Source organism: Macrobrachium nipponense, chromosome 33, assembly GCF_015104395.2.
Source record: "Macrobrachium nipponense isolate FS-2020 chromosome 33, ASM1510439v2, whole genome shotgun sequence".
NCBI classification, from domain to species: domain Eukaryota; kingdom Metazoa; phylum Arthropoda; class Malacostraca; order Decapoda; family Palaemonidae; genus Macrobrachium; species Macrobrachium nipponense.
The window spans coordinates 24,990,152-25,007,651 of NC_087219.1; positions in this window are offsets into that span (position 1 = coordinate 24,990,152).

The following is a 17,500-nucleotide window of genomic DNA, read 5'->3' on the forward strand; positions in this document are numbered from 1 at the left end:
ATATATATAGATAATTATATATATATTATAATAATATATATATATCTATATATATATATATAATATATATATTATGTATATATACATAAAACCATACATTTAGAAAGGATTTGTTCAGTATAGATATTATATATATATATATATATATATATATATATATATATATTATATATATTATATATAAATCATATATATCATATATATATATATATATATATATATATGTATATGTATATATACATAAAACCATACATTTAGAAAGGAATTTGTTCAGTAATGAAATTTTCCATGGTCCTATGTGTAAGGTGCCCATGTGTAAGAGGCCCACTTGCCATCGGGCAAGCTGGCAACCTGCCCAGTCCGCCACTGCCTAGCTGTCCTTCCTGACTTCGGCCTCTCCACACTAGGAAAAATTGTCTGCAAACAAAGAACTGTTTGCAAACACTTTTCACCGTATATTTGTTTTCCATCCAGAATGGAAAATATTTAGTGTTTTTGTGTGTTATAATGTGTGTATACTATATATATATTATATATATATATATATATATATATATATATATATAGTATATATATAGATATATGTATATATAATAGTATATATTACATTATATACTATAGATATTTATTATTACCATATATATAGATACTAATTATATATATATATATATGTGTGTGTGTGTGTGTGTGTGTGTAATAAAAGGAGCCCATAAAAACACCAAAATATAGAGAGAAAAGTACTATATTTCAGAGACTGCTGTCTCTCTCTTCAGGTATATTACCTGAAGAGAGAGACAGCAGTCTCTGAAATATAGTACTTTTCTCTCTATATTTTGGTGTTTTTATGGGCTCCTTTTATTAGATGGAATTCTGCTGTAACAGAACATTTTTACCAATTATATATATATATATAATATATATATATATATATATATATATTATATATCACATATGCAGTGCATGTATATAGTTGTATATATATATATATATATATATATATATATATATATTATATATATATATATATACATGTATATTATGTACCTATTTTCAATTCCGCCAGAATAAAGTCAGAATGACACGCTCCTTTTTCCAAAAACTTCTCTCCTCGAGTGAATTAAAATAGCGAAAGTAGAATACAGAGGCCACTGCACGACAAGCATCCTGACGACACCTGAGGTTTGGACAGGTAACATTGTTTGCAAACAGTTTGGAAACTGTTTGCAAACAATGTTCCCTAGTGTGGACAGGCCTTTAGACCTTTCTCCAGCGGGTCATTTGCTAATTTTCGACCCTCCCATTCTCCTCCCCTCTATCCAATATGCTCGTAATAATTCTTATGTAGACATGACCTTCTCTCTCTAAAACATGAGCAAACCAGTTTCGACCTCTTTCCTGAACCTACTTCGATTCCTCCTCTACCTTAGTCGTTCCCCTAATAAATCCATCACAGCGCCTCAGTGGCATGGTTGGTATGGTCTTGGCCTGCCGCCTCGGTGGCCGCGAGTTCGATTCTCGGGCATTCCATTGAGGGGTTAGAGGTGTGTATTTCTGGTGACAGAAGTTCACTCTCGACGTGATTCGGAAGTCACGTAAAGCCGTTGGTCCCGTTGTTTAATAACCACTGGTTTCATGCAATGCAAAAACACCATACAAACAAACAAACATTTCTAAGCATATACCTCTTCTTTCTTGTGTCTCTACGCACCCGTTCTCAAGCAAGCAAAGTCCAACATAAGAAGAGGAGATTACAAAGAGCACTTGTTTCTACAAGACTAAAGGAATATAAGGCTATTTATTGTACAGAAGCCATCAGATTTGAGGATGTCCATGACAAACCGCGGTACTGAATTAATCATTGAGATGCTAAGGGCAATAAGAATTACCGACAATATTTAGTTTTTCTTTGAAATCTCCCTCGGACATGTGCAGAATAAGCTTAACTTAATGTTATTTTCATCCGCTAGCAGTATTAGGGCAGATTCTAAGAATTTTAGAAAGAGAATTATTACATATTTAGGTACTATTAAGAGACCAATCAATTCTATGCGATTTCCCCCCATAGATACATACACAAAGAGAACAGTATTCTTATGCACAGTTGTATATGAATATTTAGGTCGAGTTATTCCGAAATGCAGTATAATACCTTACTCGTGTTTCACTTGGCTTGGTTTGGTTTAAGTAGGGTAAAATACCGAATGGCTGGCCTCTACCATAGCGCAACCACCTTCCCGAAAATCGGAAATTATGCCCTTAATTTGCGCCTTGGGAGAAAAAAAACTTACTTCGAGAGGAAAATAGAGGTCTCGAGGTGTTACTTCGACGGACGCTGGATCTTGACTAATGTCTATCCTCCTGGGTTACAGGACGTGTTAAAGTACTTTTTCGGGAAGGTAGTCGCGCTACGGTAGAGGTCGGCCCTTCGGTATTATAAACTACAGACCTCCACAGGGATGGTTCCTCTCTGGCAGGCCCCTTGTACGTTTTAAAAATAAGTTGCTTCCTATATTTTGTGATTGCCATTTAGTGTTTTCTCGTCAGTATGGTAGTTCGTTTCTAAATTTGGTTTCTTCTTGTGTGAACCTCACTTCAGGCGGTATTTTGTTGTACAGTCTTGGTTCAATGTTCAAATGCTCTCTTACCTTATTTACAATTTATTCTAATTTCAAATAGCCTATATGCTTCATTTGCATGTCTGATTCAAAAAGCCTTCATTCTTCACTTGCATTAACGGTTCAAATAACCTATATGCTTCACTTGCATATCTGCTTCAAATAGCCTATATGTTTCATTTGCAAATCTGGCTCAAATAGCCTATATGCTTCACTTGCATGTCTGGTTCAAACAGCCTATATTCTTCACTTGCATTACCGGTTCTAATAGCCTATATGCTTCACTTACATGTCTGGATCAAATACCCTATATGCTTCACTTGCATGTCTGGTTCAAATAGTCTATATGCTTCACTTGTATGTCTGATTCAAATAGCCTATAAGCTTCACTTGCATGTCTGCTTGAAATAGCCTATTTGCTTCACTTGCATGTCTGGTTCAAATAGCCTATATTCTTCACTTCCAAGTCTGGTTCAAATAGCCTATATTCTTCACTTGCAAGTCTGGTTCAAATAGCCTATATGCTTCACTTGGATGTGTGGTTCAAATAGCCTATATTCCTCACTTCCATGTCTGATTCAAATAGCCTATATGCTTCACTTGCTTGCCTGATTCAAATAGCTGCTTCACTTGCTTGTCTGATTCAAATAGCTGCTTCACTTGCATGTCTGGTTCAAATAGCCTATATCCTTCACCTCCAAGTCTGGTTCAAATAGCCTATATGCTTCACTTGCATGTCTGGTTCAGATAACTATATGCTTCACCTGCAAGTCTGGTTCAAATAGCCTATATGCTTCACTTGCATGTCTGATTCCAATAGCCTATATGCTTTGCTTGCATATCCGGTTCAAATAGCCTATATACTTCACTTGCATTTCTGGTTCAAATAGCCTATATTCTTCCCTTGCTTTACTGGTTCAAATAACCTATATGCTTCACTCACATGTCTGGTTCAAAAGCCTCTATGCTTCACTTGCATGTCTGGGTCAAATAACTATATGCTTCGCTTGCATTTCTGGTTCAAATAGCCTTTATGCTTCACTTGCATTACCGATTCAAATAACCTATATGCTTCACTTGCATGCCTGGTTCAAATAATCTATATGCTTCACTCGCATGTCTGGTTCAAATATCCTATATGCTTCATTTGCATGTCTTGTTCAAATAGCCTATATGCTTCATTTGCATGTCTTGTTCAGATGGCCTATATTCTTCACTTGCATGTCTGGTTCAAATAACTATATGCTTCACTTGCATTTCTGGTTCAAATAGCCATTATTCTTCACTTGCATTACCGGTTCAAGTAACCTATATGCTTCACTTGCGTGTCTGGTTCAAATACCCTATATTCTTCACTTGCAAGTCTGTTTCAAATAGCCTATATGCTTCCCTTGCATGTCTGGTTTAAATAGCCTATATTCTTCACTTGCATGACTGGTTCAAATAGCCTATATTCTTCACTCGCATGTTTGGTTCAAATAGCCTATATTCTTCACTTGCATGTCTGGTTCTAATAGTCTTTATTCTTCACTTGCATGTCTGGTTCAAATAGCATCTATTCTTCACTTGCATGTCTGGTTCAAATAGCTTTTATTCTTCACTTGCATGTCGGTTCAAATAGCCTCTATTCTTCACTTGCATGTCTGATTACAATAATCATTTCAGGTCTAAAGAAGCTTAAGCAGTTTCTTAGATATGTCGGTTCACCATGTTTTAGTGCTTTGAAGATTATAAGAAGTATTTTGTATTCAATTCTTGCTTTGAGTGGGAGCCAATGTAGCTCAATTAATGCTGGGGTTATTCTGTCGCGGGAACATAATCCTTTTATAAATCTGGTCGCTCTATTTTGTACTCCTTACAATTTTTTTAGTAGATATTTAGAGAGACCGTGTTATATACGGTGCATTAGTTAAACCTCGAAAGTATTTGGTTACAAATTACTGTTTTCAGAGTATCTTCATTTACCTATTTTACAATAAATGCCATGTTTCTAATATGATAGTTACAGCTAGGTCTTTACAATATGCAGTACATGATTTTTCATCGACAATTTGTTATCAATAAATACTCGTAAGTTCCTCACTACCGATACAATGTTTATTGATAACGAACCAAATAGCATGCACTCAGTTTTGTCCTCTTGCCTTCATTAAGTTTCATTTTCTTCACCGACATCCATTTTTTTATCTTTCATTAATGCATCACTTTTACTAATGGCGTGTTCTACTGTTTCGACAGGAAACTAGAACTTACTATCATCAGCATATAGCTGATTGTTTAGAATTCTAGATAATTCAATAATGTGTAAATGTCAAATAGCATAGGACCCAGGACGCTGCCTTGGGGCACTACTCTTGTTAGGTCTTTCTTTTCTGATTTCACAATTGATATAACCACGGTAACCCTCCTGTTTTCTAAGTAGCTTTTGTACCATTTGAGTGTGTCATCTTCGATGCCTTGATGCTCTCAGGCCTTCAAGCAGCAGATCGTGGTCAACTGTCTCAAATGGTGCACTTAGGTCGAGCATAACCAGGATGCCACAGTTTACATTTGCCAGATTGTTTACCATTATCACTTATAATTGTGCTCAATGTAGTCTTTTGAGTGTTTTTATTTTCTATAAGCTGACTGATCATCAGGCATCATGTTGAGTTGTTTCAAGTGTTTCCACGTTTGTTCATGAACAGCCGTTTCTATAAGTTTTGATAAGTACGACAGGTTCGATATTGGCCTATAGAAGCTGAGATTTTCTTTATTACCTTTTCCTTTGTAGGCTGGCTCTATACAAGCAAGCTTTTCGCTCTTTGGGAAGGATGCCTGGGATAAACTCAAGTGGATTATCAAAATACAGCTCCCTTTACTGATCAAAGGTTTTTGCCTCTTTTAAATCACTAATGGGAAATGGGCCATTTTCACAGTAGGTTTTTTTTTTTTTTTTTTTTTTTTTTTTTTTTTTTTTTTTTTTTTTTTTTTTACTTTACCTCATCGTTTTTTTCAGTCATTCATGTTCACTTCTTCAATCTTACTGAATTTGCTATTTCTCATTGTGATAACTGGTAGATTGGGAGGGACCTCCTTTTCGAAACTATGGTAGATTCTTTCAATATTTTTCTCCAAAGTAGTTCTCAAAGTTATCGGCCAGGTTTTTGTGGTCACTGGTTAGGCTACATCAGGTAGAACTTTTTCTTTCTCGAGTCCCAGTATTCCGGCTAAATTGTCATGAATAATTTGGGGATTTTTGTCTTCACGAAACAATTTATTGTAATATATTCCTTAGTTTTTATCATCAAGTCATTTTATTGATTTCTGGGTGTTTTATACGGTGACTAATTTTCATTACTTCTTGATTCTTTCGATCTTTTCTATAATCTTCCATTTTCTTTCCTTTTTCTAAGATTCACGTAATTCACTGTTAAACCATTTGGCATTTTCTTTAACGATTAATTGCTTTGTTATTTCTGGACATTTATCGTTGTGTCTTGACGTTAATAAACTTTTGCTATGGACTCTAAAACGGCTTACACATACCTGTCAAGTTATTCCTCAAATTACACCTGCACTTGTGGCTTTTTTCTCTTATATTTCTTTATGCACTCGACAATAAATTCGTCAGCTTTAGAGTTATACACTTTTTTTTTCCATCTGTCCACCAGCCTGTGGTGTTTGCATATGGTAAACACTGCTTCCCGGGCTTTAGATAGTTACGCTATGGCTAAGTTTTAGGTAAATAAAAGGATATCTGGGTGTACATTTGCAACTGAAAAGTGTTTTAATAATTTACTGTATGCGAATTACACCGTTAATAATCGAAATAGGATATTGTTATTATTATTGAATGTAAGCTGAATGTAACTATCTAAAGCCCGGGACGCAGTGTTACCATACTCAAACACCACAGGCGGGTGGACAGATGGAAAAAAAAAAAACCGAGTATAGTTTTGTCTCTGTAAGATAGTTTTTTTTAAGGGCATAGCCTTTCCCTATATTTATGCTAAATTTAACTAATTTATGAATTTGAGATATCATGTATTCAGGTTTAACTTGTATGTCACTCACAATGTGATTTTTTTTATTACTAGGTCAATGGTATAATTCAATAATGACGTCGGTTTTCTCGCAACATTTACGAGATCGTGGCTTCCAAATAACACTATAGATTCTTTGACGCAGTTGTTATCGTTTTTCTTCGCCTTTTGACACATGTTCTTTATATACTATGCACTTATTGCCATCATATGTTATATGTCTAGTGTCACTATGGCCTTTCTTTACACAGTTTTTACACTTTTAAGTGGTGCCAGTACTACAATCATTTGATTTATGGTTTTCTCCACATTTAGGGCAAACTTGGTCATTTTTCCAATTTGTTGCTCTATGACCAAATTCCTTACATTTATAGCATTGGAATTAATCACAGTCCAGGAATGAGATTTATAAATAATGCAGGTGGTGCTAAAGATTATTTCTTATAAAACATTTTCTTACAGCATAGTTAGACGAAAAAATTGCTTATACTTTGAAATTTTTCAACATTAGTGTTGAGTGGTGAGCTTGATGGTTAAGATTTTTTTCTTTATATTAATGTTAATTGTAACATTTCTATGAATACCTTTATCATAAAGAACTTTTGTCAATAGAATTTTCTCCGATCGCACTTCCCTTGTTAACTCTCTTGTTACTGCGGTTTCACTACAGTAGTTCCAATCAGTATAGTACCATATTCAAACATTTGTTTATTTCAATGCTCCATCTAAGTCTTATTTTGTCTTCATTCAGTTTTTAACTTGACATATGCTGTCCATTTTCTCTAATCTTTTGCGTTACTGCATACTTTTAAGACTCGGTCCTGCTTTCACCCCCAAACCAGTATTTTCTAAGCCTATGTTTGCCAGATAGTGGTTTTGTCCCTGAAGACCTGACTTTCTCTCAGTTGTTTATATATATATATATATATATATATATATATATATATATATATATATATATATGTATGATATATATATATATATATATATATATATATATATATATATATATATATATATATGCAGTCTCTAAAAACCCATTTTCTATAATACACTATGCACCTTAACTTTAGGAACATTCCATGTTTTGAAAAGATTACGCCATATTGTGTGGAGTTGAGACGTTGAGACGATGTCGGAACAGAAATTGAAATATGTTTTGTTGCTGCAAAGATGCTTCTATTATTACGCCTTACGCCATTCTCTACACCTATATTACAATATATATATATATATATATATATATATATATATATATATATATATATATATACGTGTATGTGTGCGTGCGTGTGTAAATTCTATCTCCACTAGACTAAAGCTAGGAAGATGGATGAACCCACCACTGTAACATGACAGGCTGATTCATCTTTGTCCGCTAATTCACTAAACCATTGTTCTCTTTATATGCGTTGTCATTTTGTTATCAAGCTGTTATATACCAGTAATTACTTTAACTTTGATTCCAAACTTTAGGGCAGATGACTTCTTGGCAGACAAGTACGAAAAAGCCGCCAACTCTTCATTGGACGAAGTAACTAAAATTGTTCATCCTTTTGCGTTAATGCTGAATAGGGAATTGATCTATTTCATTTTTCTACTTATAATGAAGATTACACTTTGCTTTCATTTGATATAATTGCACTATTACACAAAATACTGAAAAAAAAATTTTTTTTTCAAAAGTTGTCCATGTAGCCTACGTTTTTGTCCCATATTACATAATGAAGTGTTTTGATTCATGTAACATAATTACGAAGATTGAGGGCTTAAGAACAATGAAGAGAGCAAATGAATCGGGAATCGTGCCACAGCTAACAAGATGTCGTGATCTTAAATCATGGCAGCCGGTGATAAGAAAATCAACAAATATATCGATAGAACAACAAACAATGCCTCCTCTCTTAGTGCAGACAGGAAGACGGTAAAGAAAAAATAGGAAAAACAGGCCAATTGAAGGTCAATGTGAACCCAAAAGCTGTTCCCCGAGAGAGAGAAAGAGAGAGAGAGGAGGAGAAAAGTTGATCTAAGCGTCATCCTTGTTGTAAGCTCCCGGGTGAAACTTTCGTCTCGAAGCATCGCTGCTTCTCGTCACTCCAAGAGGGGCGGCTATACTCCGTTGAAGGTGCGGGAGGAGGAGTGGGAGTAGGAGAAGGTTGGCCTTTATCAATGCGAATTACAATAAGTAGCCTCTCAATCAAAGCATTCTCCAAGGGGCTTCTTGAGGCAGGCACTGCGAAACGTGAACTACGATTCTGCAATTCCTCTTTCTGTCCTGCTCTGGATTTGCACAAACATTTCTTCTGTGAGCCGATGTTTGTTTGCGTTCGTGAGAGAGGGAGAGAGTTTGATACTGTTAGCAAATTGTCTCCTAAACTGACAACATAATAGGGTGACCCATCTCTAGATGGGCAAGAGAGAGAGAGGGAGAGAGAGACAAAAAGGTCTTAGATGAAATTTGGCACCTAAGGTTCATATTAGGGTGACCAGCCTCTAGGTGGATGCGTCAGTATGCGAATGTGTGTGTGTGTGTATATATTTGATACATAAATTTCTATTTGATAGTTAGTCCACTGTGGTGTACTGCAGTCAGGTTAGAGAAACAAATGAAGCTCGCAACCGCATCCCAAATAAAGGGAGATAGCACCTATTTCAGAAATGCACTCGACAAGAATAAAACTAGTCGCATATACATACAAATATATGTATAACTAAATCACGAAAGTTTGGAACGTTATAAATCCATAAATAAAGGTATAAGCCACGAAGGAAAAATAAATAAATATATTATATATATATATATATATATATATATATATATATATATATATATATATATACAGTAGAAGTATCCACAGTAATATTCTTGTTTATCAAGACGAAATATATTGTAGAAATATATATAATGTTTAGAGCGAAACTTCGCCCATCGTTCTGTGGACTTGACCACTAACTCCACAGGAGGATGGACGAAAGCTCTAAACATTGTATACATTTCTACAAATATATTTCGTCTTGATAAACAAGAATATTACTGTGGCTCCTTTAACTGCTTACTTGGAAGCACGATACGGTGTTTTTATATTGCATACATACATACATATATATATATATATATATATATATATATATATATATATGTGTGTGTGTGTGTGTGTGTGTGTATATGTGTGTGTGTGGTATATATTCACCACTTATGCAGATGAATGGACTGATTTAACCGACAATTCGCAGCCCTGTGAAATTGATAGCAGAATCTCGGTTCAGGAGATCAGAAAAGTGAGTGTGTCGGACAATTTATATTTGTCACTACATTCTTCGAAAAGGATGTTGATCAGCATTATCGCCCGAAGAATGGTGTCTGTGTGACCAGAAGTTCTCAGGTCATGTGACCAATCCGTGGATTTGCTGTGACACTTACATGCGAGTTATATTTCCTTTCTGCACTGTTTTATCATGCGAAACAAGTGCTGTGTGCCTCGTTGTCGAGGGAATTGCGATAAGAATGGAAAAGCTTGTGAATTTTCCTTCCCTTCGGGCGAAAATCTAAAAGGGAAGTGGCTGCACGCGGTTAAAAGAGAAGGATGTACACCAACAAAGAACAGCAGGGTAAGTGGCTCATTATTGTACCTTGATTTTGAAAAGATACTGATTTCAGCTCCAACAACCATTGTATTTATTCATTTCTTGTTGATATTTCGTATTTGAGGTTATGCGAAAAGATCAGCAAGCTATTAATAATGTATAAGGGACACTGGAATTCAACTCTGTATGTTGGAAAGAATATATCCTGCGATATATGTCTCGTTCGTTGTATGTTCATATCTTTTATCTATATTTGTATGAATACAAAATACTTCTCAGTTTTCAAACAAGATATAAGCTAGCAATATAAAGAACGTCTGGTGAAATGTAGTTCATTTCATTGTAGGTGTGTGAGTTACATTTTCGTCCCGAAGATGTTGTACGGGAAGTTTCTCACTTTGACGAAAAGTGCAAGTCAGCTATGGGAAATTTGACACGAGAAACGTTTACAGCTTTGAAACACACAGCACATGCAATTATAGAGCTTACAAATGACTGTATTTCAGAACTGAAAATGGATGACATTCTCACGGGCAAATTCCAGACTGATAATCTGGAAGAACGATTTAATAAATACCGTCAGCTCTAGGGTGGCAATTATAACATATCAGTACGTCAGGTTTTTGAATCCGAGAAAAAACTAAGAATAATATCTCTATTCTCAGATACAATTTACCTCTTAATGGCAAGTCTGTTATTTTAGCTGAATTTAAGGAAATTTAGTGGGAAGAAATGAATTATAATGACCACGTAAATTTAGGGGACTTTGATTTGAATATCAGGCAAAGAGATTTTGACGAATGTGAAGAAGTTATTCCAGTTATAGTGTATTTAGTCTACTGCTGTTTCTCTGTTGACAAGAAAATAAAATGTTCATTTTGCAAAGAGCTTACGGCGCATTCGAGCAATGAAGTTTCCTCAAACTTATAATTATATAAATGATGTCAGCAGAGGTTACCCTATTAAGCCCAAGTGCTATAACTGTGAACATCATTATATATAGTTATGTCATTCTAAGTAAAATTACTAAAATGAACATTTTTCGAGGGGCAATGAATCAGCGAAATATTGCTCTGGCGTTGACAATGAAAGCACCTACAGACAATGATAGTGGATCTCCTACTGATGTATGTGATGCAGGTCATAGCACAGAAAAGATAGAAAAACGTTTGTTTGGGCATCAACTAATTCATTATTAAACAATTTTTGTAGAAACTAAAATGACTCGTTGGCCCATGGTAGAAGTGAAGGAAAAAAAAAGAAAGCTGCAAACTTTAACTTCCATTGCCCATTAATATATTTTTTCAACAATGTTATTTTTATCATCATGATTATTGTTATTATTATTTCATTACTTTCTTCTGTAATAACACTGATTAGTTTTTTCTGTATACATTTTCTACTGAATAAATGTCTTAATATAGACACCATTTTCCTTTCCCTGTCTTGATTACCACAGATATTGGAAAACTTCAAACATTTCATGGACAAAATGCTATTAGCAATAAGTAAGTTATTGGGGAATAGAAAGACAATGATAATAAAACAACGTAACGATGGGATTTCGTTGACCTTATGGAAAACAAACAGTAGCAATTACCATGGTAAAGGTCGCACACAGCTGCGGCAATGGCCTCAAGCTGCCTACGTCACAGTCCAGTGGCCAGGCCTCCTCTATTGTTGGCCGTGCCACCACTCGAAGGACAGATGATGAGTGACGTCATGGAATCTTCCCGCTTAAGGAATTCGTTATGTGTCAGTGACGTCATACTAGAGGGGAGTCTCTTAAGGCCTGTCTGCACTAGCGGGGATGCCCGTCGGGCGCTTCCAGCTGATTATATTTTCTCTCGCTTTTGAAGCAGTGTTACCAGACAATCGCATCGTTCTGGCTCCATACTCAACCGGCCAGTATAGTGGAACAGGTTATGGGAACAGTGTTTGTCTGTCAGGCAGTGCCTGCTAGTGTAGACAGGGCCTTACAGAGAGAATTCGTACTGTTGTGCATTGATTTACGTTACCCCCTTCTTGAGGGGTGTCTATAGAATTATGGGTCACTGCTTTTTAAGACTGGCTCCTTTGTGGGTTTACGGTGAAGTCGCGAAACTGTAAGGAGAGAATGGCCAAAGACTTTATTTAGGTCTTTATACCAATCCCTTTCTTTTTTTCAGTTTCTTGGACTATTAATACTCTCCTTGTGATGTACAGCTACAGTTTACTTTTTATTTTCAATATTTTATTTTATTAAGCATTTCCCTTGTACTTTGACGTTTTATTTGTGTTTTCCTTTTGACAGGCACTTTTTTTTTAACCAAGACCAATGGAAAATATTTGATCACTGGCTTAACAGAGAGAAGGGACTGTTTGCTATGTGACATCTTAGTTTGTTGAAATGAACATATTAGTGTTCGTATGAAGATGCTCCATTTTCTATGTGGGAATAGTTTAGTTTCCCATGTATTACCGGAGGGTAACCGGTTTCCTTTATATAAGGTTTATCTGGGTTTAATTTTGGTTTGCCTTTTTTGTTTAATTAAATTTTCCCTGATAGGTGGAATCTTGCTTATTTCATAGAATAAGTTTAGTTTTGTTGTCCAGAATTTAATTCAGTTTCCTCCGCTAAATTGGAATATAGTCTTTTTATGTATGGAGATTAGGTCTTTGGGTTGGCCAACGTTCCCATGTTTAGGTTCAGAGGTGATTCTCACTTCTCTTAACACACACACACACACACACACACACACACACATATATATATATATATATATATATATATATATATATATATATATTTATGTATATATATATATATATATATATGAAGAGAGAGAGAGAGAGAGAGAGAGAGAATCTACTGGTCATTTTTACCAGATACATGTGAAATTGTAATAGCCACAATGCTCTCTTAACTTTTCAAAATTAAGAAGTTAGGAGGGCATTGTGGCTATTACAATTTCATATATATATATATATATATATATATATATATATATACATATATATATATATATATAATATAATATATATATAAATGTATATAATCTCTCTCTTATGTCTAATGCCTATAACAAAACGCCACGTTCCTCCTGGTACATGATTTGCGTGGATTTTATGGTCCTAAGTATGTCATGTGTAGGCCTAAGCCTTTTTACGTTTTGCCGATCTAGAGAAAGTGTTACAGGTGAAGTTACATAACAGGTGATCATGTGACGGTATATATTTACTAGGTTATTGATTCCAGAAATAGACAGACGGTCAGGAATCTGTTTTCTAAGTAGGCCACTAACTTCGAACAATTGTTATTATTGTTATCATTATTCAGAAGATGAAACCTATTCATATGGAACAAGCCCAAGGAGCCATTGACTTGATTTTCAAGCTTCCAACGAATATGGTGTTCAACAAGAAGTAAGGAGAGTTAAAGGAAAATACAGAAAGAAGATACATCACTTATTAAAAAAGAAAAATAAATTAATAAATAGATGATAGTATATTAGATTGGAAGGATTTGGGATGATAGTAATAATAAAGATAATAATAGTTTGTTATTATTATTATTATTATGATTATTATTATTATTATTTTAATTATTATTATTATTATTATTATTGTTATTATTATTATTATTATTATTACTTTGTTCTAAAGGGTCCGCAATAATACAAAGTGTTAACAGTCTGTGTATAATTTTTAAGACTTTACAAAAAGCTTTCGAGCCCTTCCCTGGGTTCATCTTCAGTCCAAATGAACAATTAGTTTCAACATGTACAGAGGCCCAGCTGGAACGAGGCTAAAATTATCTTTGAAAGTAACAATGTAAATATCAGACGACTAGTCGAGGAAGCTGCTATAAGTTTAGGAGAATCATTGAAAGGAAACAAGTCTTTTGTCAACGAAGACCCATTTGTTAATTTTTATATTACTAGTATGTTTTTAAAAGATTTTAACTGTAGGAGAGGCTCTGTTTTTCCCTCTCCTGATGCTGCTTCCGCCTTGCCTCTCCCTGTCCAGGTAACTGCTGCCCCAGGGGAGTCTGGTTGCGGTGCCCAATCTTACGCCCTTGGATGAAGGACTTCCTGCAACTTTGCAACAACCAATGCGGAGATCCAACAGAATTGCAGCCAGGATTGATAGGGGAGAGAAAATCACCTAGTTGGAGCTAACTGCCCTCTTTTTTCATCACCTTGCCCATTAACGAGCTAACGACCGGTGTCAACGATCTTCAACGACTCTTCTTTTTAAATTTACCTCTGTACATGTTGTAACTAATTGTTCATTTGGACTGAAGATGAACCCAGGGAAGGGTTCGAAAGCTTTTTGTAGTCTTTAAAATTATACACAGACTCTTAACACTTTGTATTATTGTGGACCCTTTAGAACATTATATATACTCTCGCTATATAGAGTTTTTCCCTATTATTATTATTATTATTAATCAATAATGTTAAGACACCATTCAAGAACACATTACAAAGGCCTTTAACACAGAGAGAAAGAGAGAAAAGAGAAAGATTGAGAGACATACCTACAGTAAGACAGAGAATAGAGAAAAGAGAAAGATTGAGAGACATACCTATTAACAGAGAATAAAAATGAGAGAGAGAGAATAAGAAATGACTCAGTCAAGTGTAGTTAAAGGGACGAAAGGTAATTGATTCATTGAATGGAATTTCTAGCGACGCTGGTGATGGTCTATTGAAGTAGATAACATTATATGCTATTTTATTCCTAAGGTCGGGCAGATCTCGCTCTCTCTCTCTCCACAACTTATATATGTATATGTTTACAATGTTTATATATATATATATATATATATATATATATATATATATGTATAATATATATATATATATATATATATATATATATATATACGTATATATATATATGTGTGTGTGTGTATTTACCTCTCTCTCTCTCCACAACATATAATATGTATATATTTATAGTGTTTTTATATATGTGTGCATTTTTACCTCTCTCTCTCTCTCTCTGTAACTATATATATATATTATATATATTATATATATATAATATATATATGTATATGTATATATATGTGTGTGTGTGTGTGTGTGTAGTGTGTATTTTCCTCTCTCTCTCTCGCTCTATATATACTATATTTATATATATATATATATATATATATATATAGTATATATAATGGTGTGTGTGTGTGTGTGTTTGTGTGTATTTTCCTCTCTCTCTCTCTCTCTCTCAGAGAACCAGTCTCTGGAAAGTCTGCATATAGAACAGTAGTGTGAGCCGGTACATGACTAAAGTTTTCGTTGAAAACAAGAGTGTCTGTTGGAGGAACGAGGTAAAATCTAACTAAAGTTCAAGTGAAACTACTGGAGAAGAGGATAAAGCATAGAGAGAGAGAGAGAGAGAGAGAGAGAGAGACTGCTTGAGTGTCCGTCCCAAGGCTGTTTACCTCAAGGTTACAGCTTCACTTTTGTCAGATACCAATTATGATATAGCGGTAAAGTTATCTCAAGGTGTTGGAAGACTTTCGAAAGCATACTAATTCAAACTAACTATAAATATATTACGGTAACGTGACGCCAGATAGCCTACAGTCAATCCATACAACGGGAAAGGAATCCTGATGCACCTCAGGAACTAATGATTAACCTCTTTGGGTGAAGGCAATCGCGTTGCGTGCCGTCCACACGCAAATGTTCAAAATACTATATCCAAAACTGAGAGAATATGAGCCCAGACTCTTCATTTACTTCAGAATAACCATGAAATAATTTGACGATTTATTAACACTGAATAAGGATGATAGTTTACAAAATAACATAATGCAGAGCGTATTCATTTATGTGTAATTATGAGTACACACATATAGCCTAATGTATATGTTATATTTAATACGTATATATACGTATTTATAGTGTGTATACACGTATATATATACACATGCGTATATGTAGTACATATATATGTACATATAAGTATATATACGTATACATATTATATACAACGTATACATTATATGCATGCGTATAACAGTATCCAACAAGAGGCGTTGTAGAGGATACTGAAAGAATTCAGAATACCAGAGAAGCTTATACGCCTACATTTTATACGCCTAATAAAAATGTGTTACAGAAATAGAGGCAGAGTACGGATTCAACTCCATCAAAGATAATGTCGGTGTTAAAGCAACTTGTATATATTTATTAGAGCTGGAATAGACCCATCCTCCCCATCGTAGTCAAGTGGGCAATGGTTTTTATTGCTTTTTAGGCTGAAATAATATATATATATATATATATATATATATATATATATATATATATATATATATATATATATAAGCAAGGCCATTTGGTTCTAGAGGTGCAATGGAATTCCAGCATTTTGAAAATATTTTAAGGTGTAAACGTAATGCAATAAAAGTAAATATGGTCCAAATTACAATGCTAACTTTGTGCGTACACTTTTATACGCAAATGCACCCATACTTACGCACGCACACAAAGTATATATATATATATATATATATATATATATATATATATATTATACCTTGCATGAACAGACACTACATATATATAGTAAGCCCGTGTATCTCGAACGGCGCGGCGTGTGAACACCGCCGCGCTCTGCCAATGATTACATTCGCTCGGATACAACCGCCGTGTGTGAACAAGGTCTTAAATTGAAAATAAAGACTTTATATATATATATATATATATATATATATATATATATTATATATATACATATATAATTATCTTGAATACTCGAGTCGAAAGAAAAACAAACGATAAACAGAAAATTACTGGTCACTCACTCTATATGTCTCGAAACGATGTACGTACAAGGTCTTTTAATGTGCTTGAGATCACGTTTATGACTTGTCCTGGCTATACGTAAGGAAAAGTGGTCACATTTCGGTAATAGGCCTATTTCCATCTTTGGTGTCATTTATGATCTGCCCTCGTTGTACTATACGTGAGAAAAAGGTGGTCACTTTCCAATTATAGGCTTATATCCAGTTTTAAGTTTTGGTCATTTGTGACTTATCCTATTTGTACGTAAGGAAAGGTGGTAACATTTTCAATTACCTATAGGCCCATTTCCGTTTTGGTCATTTGTGACCCATCCTGGTTACGTAAGGAAAGGTGGTCACATTTCGGTAATAGGCCTTTTCCAAATTCCAGTTTGTGTGTGTATGTGTGTTTCATGAAGTGTCCTCATTATACTGTATGTATGAAATGGTGGTCACATTTCAGTTATAGGCCTATTTCCAGCCTAGGTTTTCGG